This window comes from Bos taurus, chromosome 21 (assembly GCF_002263795.3).
Source record: "Bos taurus isolate L1 Dominette 01449 registration number 42190680 breed Hereford chromosome 21, ARS-UCD2.0, whole genome shotgun sequence".
Classification (NCBI taxonomy): Eukaryota; Metazoa; Chordata; class Mammalia; order Artiodactyla; family Bovidae; genus Bos; species Bos taurus.
The window spans coordinates 19,498,827-19,519,666 of NC_037348.1; positions in this window are offsets into that span (position 1 = coordinate 19,498,827).

The window sequence follows — 20,840 nt, forward strand, 5'->3', positions numbered from 1 at the left end:
GCTTTACAATGTTGTGTTCATTTCTGCTGTACAACATCATGAATCAGCCCCATGTGTACATATATCCCCTCCTTCTCGAGCCCCACCTCCATCCTGCCCTTCCAGGTCATCACAGAGCATGGAGCTTAGCCCGCTGTGTGCCACAGCAGCTTCCCACGAGCTATGTTTTACACGTGGTAGTGTACATATGTCAGTGCTCCTCTGTGCCTGGAATTCACAGTTCCCACTGAGGTATTTCCCTCAGTGGAGCAGTATAGTCCCGGCTCATGGACGTGCCCTGGGACCACAGGGCCAGCACAGCACCACCAGCACCTCCAGGACACGCCATCACTTTCAGTGTGGCCAGCATGACCATGTGCGAGGAGCTGAGAGTTCAGTTTTATTCCATTCAAATTAATTGGAATGTATTAGGTTGGCCAAAAAGTTCGTTTGGGGTTTTTCCCGTGACGTGCCATAGAAAGAGCAGAACACACTTTTTGGCCAACCCAATAAATACTTGAGGCCGTTGGCTACCGTAGTGGACGGTGCGGCTGAGACGGGCTTCCATGTGGGTGCGCGTAGGCAGAGACGCATGCTCACTGACTCACTGAGTAATGGAAGGAGACTGCAACCTAAATGCCCATCAACAGAGGCTAAAGAAATTACAGTCCATCCGTATAACAGCATGTTAGCCCTGAAACAAGCCAAGATGTATCTGCTAAGTGAAAAAGCAGAGGTTGTGGGTGGGACGGGCAGGAGAGTATGTGGAGGACAGTCATGCATTGTTGTAGAAAAGGGCAGGATTTGTATACATAAATGCATATGCATTGAGTTATCTGGAAAGACATACTCCAAATGGTAACATTCTCTCCAGGGAGAGAAATGATGTGACTGGGAAACAGGAAGACTTTTTACCTTTTCCACCTTCAGAAGAAGTTGCCATGTACAGCTGACCTTGAACACCAGGCCTAGGGGCACCCACCTTCCACGCACTTGGAGATCCACACAAAACATCACAATGACCCTCTGGATCCACTGTTCATATCCACGGATTCAACCTGGGACATCGTAGTACTGAAAGGATTTAGTGGAAAAACAAAAACTCCACGTATAAGTGAACCCTCAAAGATCAAACCTGTGTTCTTCAAGGGTCAGCCGTCCATGTTGTTGCTTATTCAGATTAAATAATGAACTGACTAAAATAAAATAGAAATAGCTGATTTATAAGAAACATGTAGAAATTGCAGAGTCAGGCGCTATGTCAATTACCTGAAGTGTGCAGATCACATTTTTTAATAGACGTTTTGACACACTCAGACCTGTAACACCCCCCACCCTGCAGCTGGCCCAGTATTTGGGGCAGGTCTTCCGACCTGGCTCTGCAATTTGTTCTGGTAATCAATCTGGCTTCTCCCCTCTGCCTGCCCAAGTTCAAATTAAATTGTGCACATGCCCTGCAATTCAGCCTAACAAGTCTGGCCAAAAAAGTCAGAACAGCAGTGTCATTACTGCTTGGCTGGAAGGTGGGGGCAGACAGAGCTCAGCACCCCGTTTCCATAGCGCCCTGAGGCAGCTTAACCACCTCGGATTTGTGTAATCCCCTTGGACCCAAAGCAAATGTCAACTGAGGGGCAGTGTGGTGTCACGGGGGGCCCTGGCTGGCAGGACACTTGTCTCAACCCAGCTGGAATACTGACTCAGCAGGCTGTCAGCCACATCCCCTCCCCAAGATGGACCTCAGTTTCCCTCTGAGGACCAAGAGGCAGTTGATGGATGGGACATGGCACCTGGGAGCCACGGCTCCTCCATGGCGGGGAGGACAGCCTCGGATCAGATGTACTAGCCCACACTGGGTAGAGGGAAGCCGCAGGGCTGCGACACAGACCTACTGGCTGCCCTGGAAACGCCCTTGGCTCTTCTGGCCTTGCATTTCCCCCCAGGGCTCCCAGCCGCCCGGTCCTGCCAGCCTGCTTGCAGTGGAGAGGGCTGGGGCTTTGGAGACAGCCAGCCCTGGCTGGAACCCTGGCTCAGCATCAGTCTGACCCTCAGTTATTCCACCTGCATGTGGCAGTTAGGTGCATCCGCCCAGACAGCTGTGTACACGCTTGGCCCTTGAGCTCTTTCCACACTGCTCCCTCGGGCCCCAGTCTATGGGGTCCTGGCAGAGAACAGTGGCGGATGCAGATGCAAGCCCATCTCACTGCCAGGATTATCATTACTATTCCCAAAGCTCTCTTCCCTGTGATTTTAATCAGAAAATGTTCTGTAGGAGCCAACCACTCAACCTCCTCCTCCCTTAAATCCACTCAAATGTAGATTAAGCCAGATTGTTACAAATGTGCAGCCAAAAATTAAATTTAAAAGCCAAATGATTCTGAAGTCTATTTTCCAGGAGTCTTTCTTCATCCCTCCTTCCTTGAAAATGTTTCCATGCTCAGATAAAATAAGTCTAGAGCCTAGTGGCTGCCCCTCAACAGCTTTGAGGCTAGCAGGAGAGAGAAATTCAGAAAAAGTCCATTGTAATCTCCCTGGTCCTACCACAGACAGGGGAGTGTGTGTGTGTGTGTGTGTGTGTGTGTGTGTGTGTGTGTGTGCTGGTAGTGGTGATGAGAAGAGATGTCACAGACACTTCCTACAGGAGGTGAACCTGAGCTCAAAACAAGAGTAAGCATTAGGGAACTTCCTTGGTGGTCCTGTGGCTAGGACTCCAAGCTCCCAGTGCAGGGGGCCCAGGTCTGACCTCTGGTCGGGGAACTAGATCCCACATGCTGCAACTAAAGATCTCGCCTGCTGTAACTAAGACCCAGTGCAGCCAAATAAATAAGAGAGTGACCATCAGGAGACAAGTTCGGGGAATTAGGGGCGACGGGTGACCTTTTCTGCAGAGAGGGTGCACGCATGGACAAACGGTAGAGGGCAGAAATGACAGTCTGTGCAGTAAACTGCCAACAGGTCACAGCATAATGTGAGGGGAGTTGCGGGGAGGGGCGCTGCAACAGGTTGAGTAACGGCCCCCAGAGACAGCAGATCCTAACCCTGGAATCTGAACGTGTCATCTTATTCGAAAACCAGGTCTTTGCAGATGTGATTAAGTTAAAGGATCTTTAAAAAAAATAAAAAATGGGGATATTATCCTGGATGATCAGGGTGGACCCTGTGGGATCACATGAACCCTTAAGAAACAGAAGCCACGGGAGACAGGACTACACAGGAGGACGAGGTCATGTGACCATACGACCGAGACTGGAGCCAGACAGCCGTCAGCCAAGGACTGCCTGCAGCCAGCAGAAGCTGGTAGAAGCCAGAAACAGGTTCCCCCCTGGAGATGAGACTGAAAGTGAGAGTAGGACTGAGAGCAGAGAGGCAGGACTGCAGGGCAGGACGCGTTCAAGAGTGGTTTACGAGGCAAACTTGCTCTCTGGGTTGAAGGGGGCTGAGAAGCACCAGAGCTGCCATAGTGAGTGAGTGTCTAACAGGAGGGGCAGGAGGGCATGCGGACAGATGCCCTGAGCCAGTGGGCCTTGCCTCTGCGATACTGACAGGGCTGCCTCCCCAGGCCAGGCAGCTGGGCCTCTGAAGGGAAGAAGAGCCTCAGCCGTCGCAAGTTGTTGCTGTTCAGTTGCTCAACTGTGCCCGACTTTTTGTGACCCCGTGGACTGCAGCATGCCAGCTCCTCTGTCCTTCACCATCTCCCAGAGCTTCCTCAAATTCATGTCCATCGAGTCAGTGATGCCATCCAACCATCTCATCCTCTGTCATCCCCTTCTCCTCCTACCCTCAACCCTTCCCAGCATCAGGGTATTTTCCAATGATTTGGCTCTTCACATCAAGTTGCCAAAGTATTGGAGCTTCAGCTTCAGCATCAGTTCCTCCAATGAATATTCAGGACTGATTTCCTTTAGGATTTACTAGTTTGACCTCCTTGCTGTCCAAGGGACTCTCAAGAGTCTTCTCCAGCACCACAGTTGAAAAGCATCAATTCTTCAGCACTCAGCCTTCTTTATGGTCCAACTCTTACATCCATACATGGCTACTGGAAAAAACCATAGCTATGACTATACAGGACTTTGTCAGAAAGTGATATGCTGTCTAGTTTTGTCATAGTTTTCCTTCCAAGAAGCAAGTGTCTTTTAATTTCGTGGCTGCAGTCACTGTCCACAGTGATTTTGGAGCCCGAGAAAATAAAATCTGTGCTTCCAAGGATCCTCTCCAGCCCTCAGCCTTGAGAGCAGAGCACACACAGCCTCTGGGAGAAAAACATGGGGACCGTGAGATACGTCCCTGGGAGCAGGCAAAGCACAAGTTTTTGTCCTATTCAGACTGGGATAATTGGAGCATTCTTGGAAATGCATTTCTCACCTATTTTCTGTCTGATTGAAAAGTTCTTCACAGTCATTTAGGACCTTCACACCCCTATAATCAGAGCGCGTGTTGCTCAGTCGAGGCAGAAAACTGGGTCACCACAAGGGCTCCAGAGCCTCTTGGATGCGAGAAGCAAAGAGTGCAGGCCCACTCCCCTGCCGTGCTCCACCAAGGACACCGCCAGCTCTGTGCAGCCCCTCAGCCAGGGCCAATTCAGGAAACAGGCTGAACTTGGACTCTCAGGATACAACTTTATTTTTCTCCCATCACTGCCTCGCCTTACCTATATCAGATCTCCTTTTCTATACAGACCTAAACCCTCATCTCAGGAAAATTCCATGGCCTTCTTTTAATTGTAAGAATAAGTCCCACTTGGGGACATCCTTGGTGGTCCAGTAGTTAGGAATCCGCCTACCAATTCAGGGGACACAGGTTTGACCTCTGGTCCAGGAAGATCCCACGTGCTGAGGAGCAGTTAAGCCCATGCTCCACAACTACTGAAGCCCCTGCACCTGGAGCCTGTGCTCTGAAACGAGAAGCCACTGCAGTGAGAAGCTTGCACATGGAAATTCATGAGTAGCCCTCTCTCAACACAATTAGAGAAAACCCACGAGCAGCGATGAAGACCCAGCGCAGCCAAAAAAATTTTTAAAAAGAAGAGGTCCCATTTTGACTTATCCTGGTCTTCCAGGGATCTAAAAGTCCAGTCAAATCTCTTAGAAAACTCTGATCTCCGGGCCTTTCAAAGCTTCTCCCCTCGCCTCTCTGTAGAGTCTGTCTTCACTTCTCCAGGGTCAGGATAAGGGAGGATGGAACGAGGCGGAAGTGCAAAGCTCCTTCTGCCTCCGTGGGGCTCTCTTGGCCGACACTGGCCATCACTGCACCTCCGTCATGACAGGCTGGCTCTCACCTGGGCCCGTGGTGGCTTCTCTGGGGCCAGTCCCCACCCCCGCCTCATGCAGAGTGCTCTACCCTGGGCCTTTCTGTGGTGGACATGGAGATGCTGCTTAGACACCCCACAAAGGAAGGGTCTGTTGCCTAGCTGCTGTCAGCCCCAGAGATAGCCACAGAGAGCAGTCACCCTTCCAGTGGCACGTCCATCCAGTGGCTGGTAGAGGCCCAGGCATTAGGGCCTGGCCAGCTCTGATGGGCCCCTGGGGTTCGGTTTAGGCTGCAACATAGCCAGCTTTCTCTCTGCCCACCATGCCGCCTTCCCTCCCTTCCCTTGGGTCACTCCTGGACCACTCCCTAATAAATATCCCCCACCCAGGAGTGTCTCCGGGTCTGCTGTCTGGAGAATCCAAACACGACCGCTTTAGTGAGAAGCACATGCTCTCTGGCTGACCCCTCCCCACCCGTCTCAGCTCCTGACCCTGTGGCCCATCCCACCCAGGGTGCTCCTACAGGGACCTGTGAACCCCATTAGGTGAGTGGGGTACCAGCAATGCTGACTCAAGCCCAGCTCCCTCCACAGTCCCCACTGAGCCACAGGGATCCTAGGGACACCTCACTTATCCTCGACCCACCAAAGGCCAGCAGTGTGGCTTACCCAGCTTACCCTATCCCTTTGCCCTGCTCTGCTGACTTCCCCCCTCCAGAATACTCCTGGCCAGAAGCAGGCACCACCCTCCATCTTCATGAATACGCCCCGCCCACGCTTCTTGAGATACCCTCAGTGTTTTGCTCCTGAGAACACTTGAACCCTGCTTGAGAGATGGCACAGAACACGCTCTGGTTTTTTCCACCCCAGTATGCTACCAGCCAAGGCATGAGACACCACTGTCTCCTTCTGATAAGTGCCCCAAGTTCTGCAAGCTCTTCTTCCATCAGTTAACCTCAAAGCAGGGGAAAGGAGCCGTGGCTACACAAGCAGTTCCGCAAATTAGTTGTGCTTGCGCTAGGTTTGGAAGGAAGAAGAAAGGCACAGGCAAGCTGCCTTGGGCAGGGGGTTCCGTGCTGCTTCGGTTGGGGAGATGCTGGATTTTTTTTTGTCAGTGTTGAGAGGCTGCTGTGGCAGTGGCCGTGGCAACGTCCCCATCCTCAGGTCAAGGAGAAGCAGTGGACTGAGGTTGCCCACAGCCTCAGTCATTCCTGCAGCCCTGCCTTCCAGGTGAGGCTAGGCAGCAACTCTGTAGAGATTCTGCAGGTGGGTTCCGGTTCCTTCCATCAGTGTAAACACTGAATTTCCAGTAACAAATCTTCTTCTACTTAAAACCACCAAAGTGGTTTCCGTTTCCTGCAACTGTGAACCTGACTGGCGTAGAACACCCTTTTCGAATCCCGAATCTCCTTTGGGGTGGTGGGCATTGGATTCATTTTGCTCTCCTTTATTAAGTCCTGTGTGGGTATGATAGTCCTTCCCCTTCTCATCCTCTACTGAGCATGCAAAATCCTTGGGGACCCTGTTAAAATGTGGGTTCTGATGTGGTGGATCTCAGTTGAGACCTGAGAGTCTGCATTTCTGACAAGTGCCAGCTAGCGCTTTTGGAGTCACTCCCACCCCCTGCAAAGAGCACAGCTATAGCCTGGGAGGATACTGAACATCTCTGGTCCCCCGTTGGGGGCCTTTAGCAGAAGTTCCAAGGGAGCATGAAGAAGCCCCTTTACCATCCTGCCTAAGTGCAGGCTGGGCTAGGCGCATGGTGGGCGTCGTGAGGAATGAGACACACTGGGGACCCCCAGGATCACGGTGGGCCAGCTCCTACCTTGCACAGAGCCCCATGGGCCCTGGGGACCTAGCTTCCCACCTTCCATGTCTTGTGACTAAAGGATTCATCCCGCTCCTCAGACACAAGCAAGCAAGTGCTTACTGGCTGGATGGGGGTTTCAGTCCCTCAGTGGATGAGCTCGTTAGGAGCACAGCAGAGCAAGGCCCTCATTCTGGCGGCAGACCAGGGGAGGACAGCGCAGGGGGCTGCAGCTGCCAAGCATCACGTGCAGGTGTGGAGCAGTGGAATCATGACTGGAAGGCTGGAAAACATCCAGGTCAGGCTGGGCGGCGTGTTCTGTAAACAGCCCTCCTGATCCACACGTGGGTCAGGATGAGCAGAGTCGGGGGCAGGGTCGGCTGGGAATGCCAAGTGGAAGGCCTGAAAAGGGGCTGAGGCCAGGCTGGTAAGGCCAGGCAAAGGAATCTGGTGCACCCCTAAGGATTCTGAACAGGGCTCTGATCAGAGGCATGACAGCATTCGGGGGATGGAATGGGGTCCAAGGAGCAGACATATAAGATAAAAGGGTTCTAAGGTCACATGTCCTTCCACCAGCCCTGGATTATAGGAGCCCAGCTTCGTCGGCCTTATTAACTATCTTATAAACAGAGCCACTCACTCCGCTGGCTTTCATGTCTTTTTTTTTTTTTCCAAAAGTAGAACACTAAATGGAACACCAGAAAAGAACATGTTGTCCATTTAGATTACACAAAAACATGCACTTTTGAGGGGCAAATGGAAAATAACCATCACGGCACTCAATAAATATGTGTTGAATGTGACCCACGAATGAATGAATGCAGAAGTCTAGGGCAAGCTGCCTTGGGCAGGAGGATTCCAGGGGAGTCCAGGGTGGCCCTAATCACAGGCAGTGTGGCACTGGGCAGCCTGTTCCTTGCGGACCATCCCTCTGCTCCTGCACACCCAGCCCAGATTCAGAGAAGTGCTGACAGATCACTAGAAGTTTGTGGAGCTTTTTACTGACTGTCTCATAGGTATCTCGACCCAGTCTGGCCAAAATAAAACTCTTGATTCTCATCCCCTCTCCAGAAACCCTTTCCCTCTCCCAGTCTAACATAAGATAGCTAATGGAACCATTTCCCAGTTCAGGCCAGAAAACTCTGGACACATCCTTGATTCCTTTGTCTTACCTCTACGCAGAACCCTGCAATTGTCCCAGTCTGATCGCTTATCACCACATCTGCTGCCGCACCCTTGTCTTGCCTGGCCTGTTGCCCTGGCCTCTCAAGTGGGCTCCCTGTTTCCCACCAGCCCCGGCCATGAGCACAACCCATTTTCTACCCAGCAGCCAAAGGGATGTTGCCAAAACATAAACCAGATGATGTCACTGTATTAGTTTTCTCATTTGTGTTCTGTTTTGTCTGCTAGGACGGAACACCAAGAACGCAGGGACTGGTGGATTCACAAGAGCCTAAGAAAGTGCTCAACACGTGCATGCTAAGTCGCTTCAGTCGTGTACAACTCTGTGCAACCCCATGGACTGTAAGCCCACCTGGCCCCTCTGTCCATGGGATTCTCCAGGCCAGAAAACTAGAGTGGGCTGCTGTGCCCTCCTCCAGGGGATCTTTCCGACCCAGGGATCAAACCTGCATCTTCTACATCTCCTGCATTGGCAGGCAGGTTCTTTACCACTAGCACCACCTGGGATCAATAAATGTCTGTAAATCTCACTGAATCAAGGGGCCTAAACCAGTGACTGCAGTGGGGGCCTCGCCTCCAACCTCAGTCACCCAGGACTTCCCAGACTGGCCCATGCTGCCGGGGAGCCAATACCCAGTTACAAACGCAGCCATAATCCAGATACTATGAGAAAGTTGGCGAGCGTTAGAAAAATGTGATTTTTTAAATGGTTTTCTAGAACATTTCTGGAGAAACATTCCAAGACAATAAGGAAAAGACTCTGGCTTACCAAGATGCACACTTAAAATGATACGTAGTAGTGAATTCTGAAGTGTTCACTAGAATTTAAAACACTAGCCAGCATATCTGATTCTGAAAGACCACCATACTGATGGCCCCAAAACATGACAAAAGAATTTAGAAATGCAAATAGTGGAAATACTTTGCTGCTTCTTTTTTTTAAAAAGGTACTTAATATTTATTGAATTAATCAAATTCCTTTGTTACATGAAAAACAAAATATGCCCCAAATGTCGTTCTAAGCATTAAAGTATTAAAGACTAGAGTGGTTCCAGAAGCAGTATTGAGAAAAGGGGTCGCTAAGGGATCCTGGCATTCCATACACACCTTGATGGCTTACCCATACAGTCCTCTGGCCCCAAGTTACTCAAATACATATTTCACTATTCTATTCTCCACCGGCTGTGTATGGAAGTGAGAGTTGGCCCATAAAGAAGGCTGAGCACCGAAGAATTGATGCTTTCAAACTGGTGCTAGAGAAGACTCTCTAGAGTCCCTTGGACTGCAAGGAGATCAAACTAGTCCATCCTAAAGGAAATCAACCCTGAATATTCATTGGAAGGACTGATGCTGAAGCTGAAGCTCCAATACTTTGGCCACTTAATGCAAACAGCCAACTCATTGGAAAAGAGCCTGATGTTAAGCAAGATTGAGGGCAGGAGGAAAAGGGGACAACAGAGGATGAGATGGTTGGATAGCATCACTGACTCAATGGACGCGAGTTTGAGCAAGCTCCGGGAAATAGTAAAGGACAGGGAAGCCTGGTGTGCTGCAGTCCATAAGGTCTCAAAGAGTTGGACACAAGGGCTTCCCTGTGGCTCAGAGGTTAAAGTGTCTGCCTCCAATGTGGGAGACCCAGGTTCGATTCCTGGGTCAGGAAGATACCCTGGAGAAGGAAATGGTAACCCACTCCAGTATTCTTGCCTGGAGAATCCCATGGACGGAGAAGCCTGGTAGGCTACAGTCCAGGGGGTCGCAAAGAGTTGGACACAACTTAGCAACTGAACAACAACATTATTTTCAATGTATTTTTGAGAGCTGCTTCAAATCCTTTGTGAAATGAGGCAGGAAACAGACAGGAGGGCAGACAAAACCAATGAAGTCTGCAGCCCCAAATCAAAGCAGATACAAAGCATGTGGACCAAAGAGGGACTGAGTAGGACAGGAGAGAGACAGTTCATCACAGTTACAGATGACCCTGGGCCCATCATCTTAGTTGGGCATCTTACTTTCTAGGAGAGAGGAGTTTCTCTGATCATTTGGAAAAGCTCCCTGGCCATCAAGAAGTGGAAGATTCCACGGCCTTAGCGATGGCCCTCTCACCTCCTGCTGCCATGGGGACAGAGATTAGCAAGCACTAAGCTCCCCAGGTTTGGAGGTGCTGGAGGGACCAGCCAGAAGGGCGCAGTGTGCATCTCCTCCCCCCTCCCCCCGTGGTCACTGAGGTTGCAGGGTACACCTAATCCAGCTGTCACCACGCACTCTGCAAACAACAGCTGGTCAGGGCCGGGCTCCATGGCTGCCCATCTGTCACCCACCCTTCCTGGCCAGAGATGCTCAGGTGTCCTTAAGATGGCCCTTATCCCTCACAGCATCCCTCCTCTGTCCCCCTGCCTTGGCTCTGCGGCTCATATGGGGATTTTCCACCCTTCCCAGAGGGCTGGCTGCTGGCAGTGAGTCCCAGACATGCCATCTGCCCTCAGGGATCTCATGCCCTTTCCCCGGGCCCCTGATTACACACAGCGTGGAGCAGGCCTGAGCTGCTGACACTGAACTCCATTTGAATTCTGACTCCAGCTCTGTGACCTTTGGCAAGTTACCTCATCTCTCTGTGCCTGAATCCTTATCTCTAAGATGGAGACAAGGCACTTCAGAGAACTGAGTCAATTAGTTAACATGCATAAAGAATGTGTGACTCAGTGCCTGGCTCATATGCTCAAGAAATGCTCACTCTCTTTAGACCCTTCCATTCCCTCTGACCTCTAAAAGTCACCCCTGGCAGCTGACCTCCCCTTTAACTCCAGCAGAGCCTTCAACTCCAGCTGTCTGCACTCTCTTAAGGAGAGCCAAAGAAGTTATTTTAAAACTCTCTTTGGAAAGTGTCTTGAAGTCTATGGGGACCTTAAGAATTCAGTGGAGAGACTTTCCTGGTGGTCAAGCGGTTGGGAGTCCCCCTGTCAATCAATGCAGGGGACACATGGGTTAGATCCCTGGTCTGGGAAGATCCCACTTGCCTCTGGGCAACTAGCGAGGTGCTCCGTGAGCCAGCACTCTAGAGCCTGCGCTCTGCAACAAGAGCAGCCACCGCCAGGAAAAGCTTTCGCAGCACATCTACAGATTAGCTCCCGCCCGCGGCAACTAGAGAAAAACTACACGCAGCACAGCCAAAGATAAATTAAAAAATAATTTTTTAAAGTTATTAAAAAAGAATTTAGTGGAAAGGCTGCAGGCTGATGCTGGCCCCGTCAGTGACTCCCTTGCTCTCGTTCTGTAGCTGGTTTCCTGGTCCATAACCTGGGAATCATGTTGCCTGAGCCCCATCACTCCAACAGCAGCATCTCAATAGCTGACGCTGCTTCCTGATGGGAACTGGATCTAGAAAACAAAGTTTTAGACTAAAATATCAATATCTGGGGGCTACGGCCCTAGGAAGGGGGCTGCCTCTGTATCCTTCCTGTCCAGCGGGCCAGGAAGTCTGCCCTGGTAGGCCGACTGGCAGAGCCTCAGCTATGAGGCCCCATAGAGTAAGCTGGTCTTTGCTCCCTATTGTTTTGTCTCGTGCTCTGTCATGTTCAGCTCTTTGCAATCCCATGAAATGTAGCCTGCCAGGCTCCTCTGTCCATGGGATTTCCCAGGCAAGAATACTGGAGAGGGTTGTCATTTCCTTCTCCAGGGGATCTTCCCGACCCAGGGATCGAACCTGCATCTCCTACGTCTCCTGCATTGGCAGGCAGATTCTTTACTGCTGAGCAACCAGGGAAGCCCTGGCCCCCTACTGGGACTCATAAAATGTAGAATCTACAAACCCAGAAAGAGGCTCAAATGCCAGAGGAAGTCAAGATGACGAAGGCACTCCATGGTCTGAAAAGCAGAACCGTAGGGGAGAGCCCACTGAAGTCAATATAAGGGTGAATGGAGGCCTTGAACTTGAAACTGTTGGGCATGTCTGAATCTCATGGCCTCTCATGAGGTCAACACGGGAACGCAGCGATGCCTGACTGCCTTCCGCCCTGTGCTCCTTGCAGCACCGGTGGCCCGAGCCCGCTCGCTCTGTTCTGTTTCTAGAGAAGGCGTGTTGAGGACGCACTCTTCCCCAGCCTTCCTCCACACCCACCCCTCAGCGGGCGTCCTGTTGTGCTGTGGCTTGCACAATATAAAATCCACACCCAGAAGGTGTCCACAGGCTGAGACAAGCTGGCCTTTGCCTTCGCGGTGGGCGAACCCGGAGGGGGTGGCTTCCTATTTTCACTTCAACTACAAGCAGCAGCTGGAAGGGAAGGCAGAAACATGAGTCGCCATCTCCCATGGCCTCTCTAGAAATGGGAAAAGCTAGTCCTGGCTTGCCATGGGTAGAATGACTTGAAAATGCCAGGTTAACCCTTCAAACACTCACTTGTACCCACCCGGACCCAGGGAGAGGGCGTGTGCTCTCTGGGAGGGAGGCAGGCAGGGGCTGCCCAGCCTGGCATTTGACAAGCGTTTTCTGCCCCAGGTACTGGGCACCCGCTATAATGCAGGTGGGGCCCAGATGTGCAGGCTCTAATTCCATCCTCACAATGGCCCTCGAAAGTCAGTACTCTTATGCCTTTTTATGGGGCTTCTCCAGTTGCTCAGCTGGTGGTGAATCCGAAGGCCAATGCAGGAAATGCAAGAGATGTGGGTTCAGTTCCTGAGTCGGGAAGATCCCCTGGGAAAGGAAATGGCAAGCCACTCCAATATTCTTGCCTGGAGAATCCTGTGGGCAGAGGAGTCTGGCGGGCTACAGTCCATGGGGTTGCAAAGAGTCAGAGACAACTGAACTCACGTGCATCTCTATGTGAAGAATCAGGCTCTGAGAGCCCACACTCTAGGGTCAGAGACTGAGAAGGTACGGAATGAGAATTCTACAGAACAAAGTCTCAGCCACTCCCTGGCCTCCCTCCCTCTGGGATGGTCAGTGCCTCTGGTGGACTTCTCCTCTCCCCTTTTCTCATCAGGCTAACCCTTCTCATCCTTCAGAATTCAGCTGAGGTCTCAGCTTTGCCAGAAACCTTCCTGGACACCACCAGCCTGGGTCAGGTGCCCGAGTCTCTGCTCCCCTGTTTCCTGCGCATCCATCTCCTGCCTGCTCTCAGTGACCTCCCTCACCCCAGCCTGCTTCCTTCTCTGTCTCCCGATCCAGTCCATAAACTCAGGTCTGCAAGGACCATGCCTTCCCATCCTATTAGCCCAGTGCCTAGCTCAGGCTGTGATGCTCAGAAGAAGCTCAAGAAATGTTTGTGTAAAGAGCTGAGTAAAAAAAAAGAATTAAGCAGTAAATACAAGTGGACCACTGCAGAAGCAACCTTGTTCACACCATGGATACAGAAAGGTGCAGAGGTCACAGGGCAAATGGGCCAATACATGAGTGAAGTGGGTTATGCAAGCTGGAGACACACACGCCCGGTCTAAGAGGACCCCAGCCGTGGGACTCAGGCTGCCTAATGGCAATGTGAAAAGGCAGAATATTTTATAAACCTTCAAATCTGTAAAAACACCACTATGGGGCTTCCCTGGTGGTCCAGTGGCTAAGACTATGCTCCATGCTGAGGGCCTGGGATCAATCCCTAGTCAAGGAACTAGATCCCACATGCCGCAACGAAAGACCTGGCCCTGCTAAATAATTATTTTTAAAAACCCCACATGGGGTTTGCAGTGTCCAGTTTGCAAACTCTGTGCAAGCATTTGGGTGGAATCAGGCCTAGAGTCTGTTCCTGGGTAGCCATTGCTCACACCCTGGAGGGTGGTGAGTTCAGATACAGGGTGTGGCTTCTGCTGACATCTTCTCACCCCCAACCCCTTTCCAAAAGCCCAGGAAACCCAAAGCAGTTGGGGCCACCTGGAATGAGGCTTTCTTTTCTCTCTGTGCCCAGGATAGGCGCCCCCAGAGACCCCCTCACACACACACCCACAACCATCCCAAAAGTCAGGCTCTGCCTACTGTGGGGCAAGTTCCCCCTCTCTTGCCCCCGAGTCTCCCAGCTGCACTTCACAAGCCCTGCAGACTTTCCTGGATCACATTGCTCCATCTGTGTTATAACTGGTGACCTTCTCTCTGCTCTAATCATGAACTTGAGGGAGCGGGGTGAAACAGGTAGGTCAGAGGTTTTAGCCCCCTTTCTGGCTTTACAGGAATAATAGGTTCAGATCACCCACTTCCCCTGGAGAATTAGCCACCCCCACCCCCTCCCACCCCAGGCTGTGACAGCAGGTGGGCAGGCCACCCACCTGGCCTGGGGAGAAGCAATCAGGCGAGAGTGCCCCCCCGTTGCTAGGGAGCCACTGGCAACAGCTGGCTGAGGAATAAGTCGTGTCCTTGGGAAAGCATGTTCTCAGCCTCTAATTAAATGCTGCTGCACGTCTCTTCCTTCAGGGAGCTATAGAAATGTGCCGAATCAATGCAGGTAGGAGCAGGCAGGGAGCAGCAAGTTCACAAGCATGTTAAGGCCTCTCTGTCTGGGCAAAGGAAAGGCTCAGGGGGCAGGAATGAAATTGCTCAACCTCCAGGAGGCTGGTAAAGTAAAGAAAATCATGACCTCAGACTACTCAGCTCAACTAAGCCCACAGAGTGGCTACTTCTGTTGCTACAAGCAAATTCACATTAAACACTTTTTAAAAAGCTCTTTAAATCCCACTTCTGGGTATTTATCCAAAAGAACTGAAAGCGGGATCTCAAAGAGATATATGTTCATAGACACATCATTCACAATAGCAAAGAGGTAAAAGTAACCTGTGTCCAGCAACAACGAATGAATAGATTAAACAAAATGTATTCAATTGTATATACATTTGAAAGTGAAAACATGTTAGTCTATCAGTCTTTGCAACCCTATGGACTGTAGCCCCCCAGGCTCCTCCATTCATGGAATTCTTCAGGAAAGAATACTGGAGTTGGTTCCTGTGCCCTCCTCCAGGGGATCTTCCCAATCCAGGGATCCAACCCAGGTCTCCTGCATTCCAGGAAAATTCTTTAGGGCATCTGAGCCACCAGGAAAGCCCAAGTATATACATATAATGGATTATTATTCAGCCTTTAAAACCGATGCTCTCACATGGATGAACTTTGAGGACATTGTGCTAAGTGAAAAAAGCCAGACACAAAAAGACAAATACTGCATAATTCTACTTATCTGAGGTAATTAAAGTGGTCAAATTCATAGAGACAGAAGGTAGAACAGTGGTTACCAGGGGTGGCGTGACAGGGAAATGGGGGAATTCTTGTTTAATGGGTTTGAAGTTTGAGTTTCGCAAGCTGAAAAAGTTGTAGTTTCAGATTTGCAAAATGAAACTGTTGTAGAGATGGCTGCTCAACAGTGTGAGTGTACTTAACACTACTGAGCTGTGCACTCAGAAATGCTGTACGCGCAGTAAAGATGGTAAATTTCATGTCACATGTTTGTTTACCACAGTTACAAATTAGGAATAAACTCATTTAAAAATTTTAAGAAATACATGTTCACAGTAAAAGAATCGCAAAGATAAAGAGGATAAGCTAAAAAGTGAATGTCCACCTTCCCTCAGCCCCAGGCCCAGAGGGAACCACCATAATTGTGTCTTCTGTGGGCCTTCAGAAATGTTTTATGACTCTAAGAATATGTATGTATTTATGTCTATGTTGATTTTCATTTCAGATTCATTTTTCTTTTTTACAGAAAAGAGCATCACACTAAACACACTTGTTCAATTAATATGTCTCAGAGAGCTTTCCAAATCAATATGTATGGATCTGTTTCATTACTTTTAACAGCAGTATCAGATCCCATTTTATGGATATTTCATGATCTATTTAGTCTGTCTCTCTTGACGTACATTCAGCAGTTTCCACTTTTTCATAATAAAAAAGTTGCAATGAAAAGCCTCATGCATATATCTCAGGCACATATACATATGTTTTGGCTTAATAATGTACCATCTAACTGAGCTAAAAGATATGCACATTTATTAAGACGCTGCTCTTTGTCTTTCAAGAAATCTGAATCAACTTTCTGTCCCACTAACAGTGGGTGAGAGCACTCTACCTTCTTGACAATACTGGGTCATCAAATATTTTTAACCTTTGCTAATCTGATTAGTGAAAAATAAATATTATACACATTTTTCATATAGTTTTTGACCATGCATTTATTTTTTCTGTGAACACCCTGCTAATAATACCCTGGGCCCATTTTTTCTTTGGGATAGTTCATCTTTTTGTTTGACTTAGAATGAAAAGAATGCTAGATTTCCAATTTTAAAAAAAAACATATGCAACAAGCAACAAAGGTTTACTGTGTAGCACAGAGAACTATAGTCAATATTTTAAATGTTTTTAAACTAAGGAAATCAATCCTTTGACAAACGGGTTGATTTTATTTTGGTAATTTTTCCCAAGTTTCCATTTGCATGTATTATCGAGGATTTTTTTTCCCCTTCTTAAAAGGGGCTTACTCACTGCAAAATTATAAATAGAAATCTAGAAGACAACAGCACCTCAGCAATTACAGGTTCATTTTGTATCCCTTACCTTTCTCTGACCTTGGCACTTGCTGCCTGCCCCTCCCTGAATCTTCTCTTCAGGAGCTCATAGAAATGTTCCTTCTCAGGGGCTTCACTGGTGGTCCGGTGGTGAAGACTCTGCCTTCCAATGCAGGGGGTGGGGTTCAGTCGCTGGTGGGGAAACTAAGATCCTACATGACCCATGGTGAGGCCAAAAGATTGAAAAAAAGAAAGAAAGAAACGTTCCTTCTCCAGCTTTTTCCATTCTACCTTTTTTTGTGTGTGTGAAATCCAACTTCTTTCTAACACAATGCTTTCCAGCCTCCCTAAACACATCTCCCTATTTGATAACCAGAAAATCTTCTGTTCCTCTAGGATGTTTTAAAGGATGTGTCCCAGTTATGAATCCCTGTGTCTTCTTGCTTAACCTCAGCAGATAAGATTTTTTCCAGTGTCTCCAGTTTGTAATGTGAAAACTTATACGTATTTTCCATTTTTTCAATAAAAATGGTTACCAACTTGTTTTTTCAACAGAATCTCCCTCAAGATTTGAATATGCCCACCGCTTCAATCTTAACCTTAACTGATGCTAAGTTGAGAATCACTTTTCAGGTAAACTTTATTTAAAAAAAAATATAAACAGAATGGCATCTAAAGTTTAAAAAAAAATATTGTCTTGGGAAAACAGTCCAGAGGCAATTTATTCTGAGCAACACATTCCTCCATAAGGATATATTTCAATCCTTATAACCCCCAACAAAAACTATTAGGGAGAAGCCTGAAAATTACCTTTTACTTTTTTCAACTGTTCAGAATATTTCCATTCCTTTTTTTTTTTAGTAGACATATAGACCCCATGTAGGATCTTAGTTTCCCCACCAGCAACTGAACCCCACCCCCTGCATTGGAAGGCAGAGTCTTCACCACCGGACTATATGAATATTGATACCACGTATAAAATAGATAACTAATGAGAACCTACTGTGTAGCACAGGGATCTCTACTTAATGCACTGTGGTGACCTGAATGAGAAGGAAGTCCAAAAAGAGGGTGTATATGTATAACGGACATCTGGCTGATTCACTCTGCTGTGCAGCAGAAACTAACACAGTATTGCAAAGCAACTATACTCCAAGAAAAAATAATTTAAAAAACAATGAAGGATATAAGCTTCCCTGGTGGCTCAGCTGGTAAAGAACTTGCCTGCCAGTACATGAGACGCAAGAGATGCGAATTCAATCCCTAAGTCGGGAATGTCCCCTGGAGAAGGGAATGGCAATACACTCCAGTATTCTTGCCTGAAGAATTCCATGGACAGTTTGGCATGAATTGGTCACACCAGGCCTCTCACTGCATTAGGAACTTCGTCCATTTAATCCAAAGGATGGGATGGTTTTCCCATCATTCATTTGCCCTGTTTTGTGTTTGATAGGCAAGCCTTTTGCACCATTCTCAGCATGTCAGTAAAATTTCAATTACTAGTGTGTATCTTTCTTTAATTCTAAGGTGCACTGGGGGCTTCCGTGGTGACTCAGGAAAGAATCTGACTGGAATGCAGGAGACCAGGGTCGGGAAGATCCTCTGGAAAAGGGAATGGCAACCCCCTCCAGTATTCTTGCCTAGAGAATTCCGTGGACAGAGGAGCCTGGCAAGCTACAGTCCATGGGGTCACAAAGAGTCAGACACGATTGAATGACTAACACTTTCACATCACTTTCAAGATGCATCTGATTGCTGTTTTGCAAAAAATACTACCTCATGTTCATTCCTAAAATGGCAAACCTTTGCTTCATTAATACCAAAATGAATCCCACTGCTCTGCTTCTATGGGCTTCCGTGGTAGCTCAAATGGTAAAGAATCTACCTGCAATGCAGGAGATGTGGGTCTGATCCTTGGGTGGGGAAGATCCCCTGGAGAGGGAAATAGCTACCCACTCCAGTATTCTTGCCTGGGAAATCCCATGGACAGAGGAGCCTGGCGGGCTACAGTCACAGAGAGTCAGACACAACTGAGTGACCAACACTTTCATTTTCAAACTGCTGCTGTACCATTCTGAGTACAAAATAACCTTTCACTGTAATACCAAATCATGGTACAACGCCTTTTTTCTTTTAAATTGGAGTGTAACTGCTTTACAATGTTGTGTTAGTTCCTGCTGTACAACACAGCGAACCAGCTATCTGTATACATACATCCACACTTCCCATCTACCCCTCTAGGTCCCCACAGAGCACAGAGCTGAGCCCCCTGTTCTATGTAGCTGGTTCCCACGAGCTGTATATTTTACATATGACAGTGTATATATGTCAACCCTAATCTCCCATTTCATCCCACCCTCCCCTTCCTGCTCTGTGTCTACACGTCTGTTCTCTACATATGTGTCTCTATTCCTGCCCTGGAAATAGGTTATTTTCTAGATTCCACATATATGCGTTAGCCAGGACATGCAAACAACCTAAATGTCCAACGACAGATGAACGGGTAATAAAGATGTGGCACATGTATGTGATGGAATACTACTCAGTCAAACAAAGGACAAAGGAATGAAATTGGGTCATTGCAGAGATGTAGATGGACCTAGAGTCTGTTATACAGAGTAAAGTAAATCAGAAAGAGAAAACCAAATATTATAGGTCAGTCTTTTGGAAGACACGTTAAACAGCACAGAACTTTAACACATGTCACATGTCAGTAATGCATATTACTTGGTAGAAATGATGACACAATGACTATGCTCAATGTGATCACTCAGAGGAGGTGACAGTAGTGACGTCACAACTGTCACCTGGCTGACACTCGAAGATGCCAACTTTAGATAGGGTCCGATTTTGAAAACTGCATCCCAGAATGGATGCAGTAGTACACAAATCCCTTCCTGTGTGAGGTGCTTAACAGAGCTTCTGGTCCATGATAGACGTTGTGAGTCACTCAGTCACGTCTGACTTCTTGCAGTCCCATGGATTATAGTCCGCCAGGCTCTTCTGTCCATGGAAATCTCCAGGCAGGAATACTGGAGTGGGTTGCCAGTCCCTTCTCCAGGGGATCTTCCCAATCCAGGATCATACCCAGGTCTCCCACGTTGCAGGCACATTCTTTACTGTCTGAACCACCAGGTCCATGATAATAAGCTCTTACTAAATGCTAACAATCAATGGTAACAAACTCTCAGCAAACAAAGTTCCCTTCTAGCCAACATGTCTGGCTGCAAAGAGGGTTAGGGATGTTCTGATCCTCTCAGACATGGGCGAGTGGGGACAGAGGTAATGCTACCAGTCTCCTGGGGGTGATCAGGAGCTGGGCCTGGAGGAGGCAAGCTTATGTTGCTTGGTCACCAAGGAATGAAGAAGCATTTAGTTAATGCTCATTCAGTGCTCACACTGACCCTGAAAATGAGAAATTATCCCCATTTTACAGAGGAGAAACTAAGACTCCATCAGGTTCTCATTATCAACCCCAGGGTCACATAACTAGCAGCACAGACCTCATTTGCAAACCTGAGCTGTTCTCATAATTCTATCAGGGCTCCATCTGCAAAGGATCTGAGTCTTCCTATGCATCTCTCTGCTTCCTACATTATTTCTGCCTCTGGTAATCAAATGTTGTACAATGGAGACAGCCTTCAGAATTTTTTTTAAAAAAAACAACAGAGGATTATAGCTATAAAGGTATACACTGAGCAATGTTGTTTAATGTTGTAAACAAAATTACCCCACAGAACATCAAAACCACTTAATACACTCAAATGCTTTGGAAGCATGCACTGAGGAGAACCGTTATGCTGATTACCAATAATTATGATCTACTCATTAAGGAACATCCCAAAGGGCTTCTGCAAAGGAACACTTCATAGCTGAGATGGAGTTACTCTGTGTACTTGAAAATAATGAAGCTACGGTTCTTTTAAAAATTATCTAATTTAGGCTTTTCACTGATTTATGTGCTTCTCTGTAAGAACTCTAAATGAAAGAGGTTCTGCTGAATTTACATGGAAGCTTTCTCTCAAGGGTCCACAGCAGCCTCAAACTGACTGTTGACATGCCAGCTCCCTGCCGAGTAGGAACGAGAGGAAAGAGGTTCAGAGAAGAATTTAAATCTGAAGTCTCTGCATTTCTTAAACATTTTGGTTTCAAAGAGCT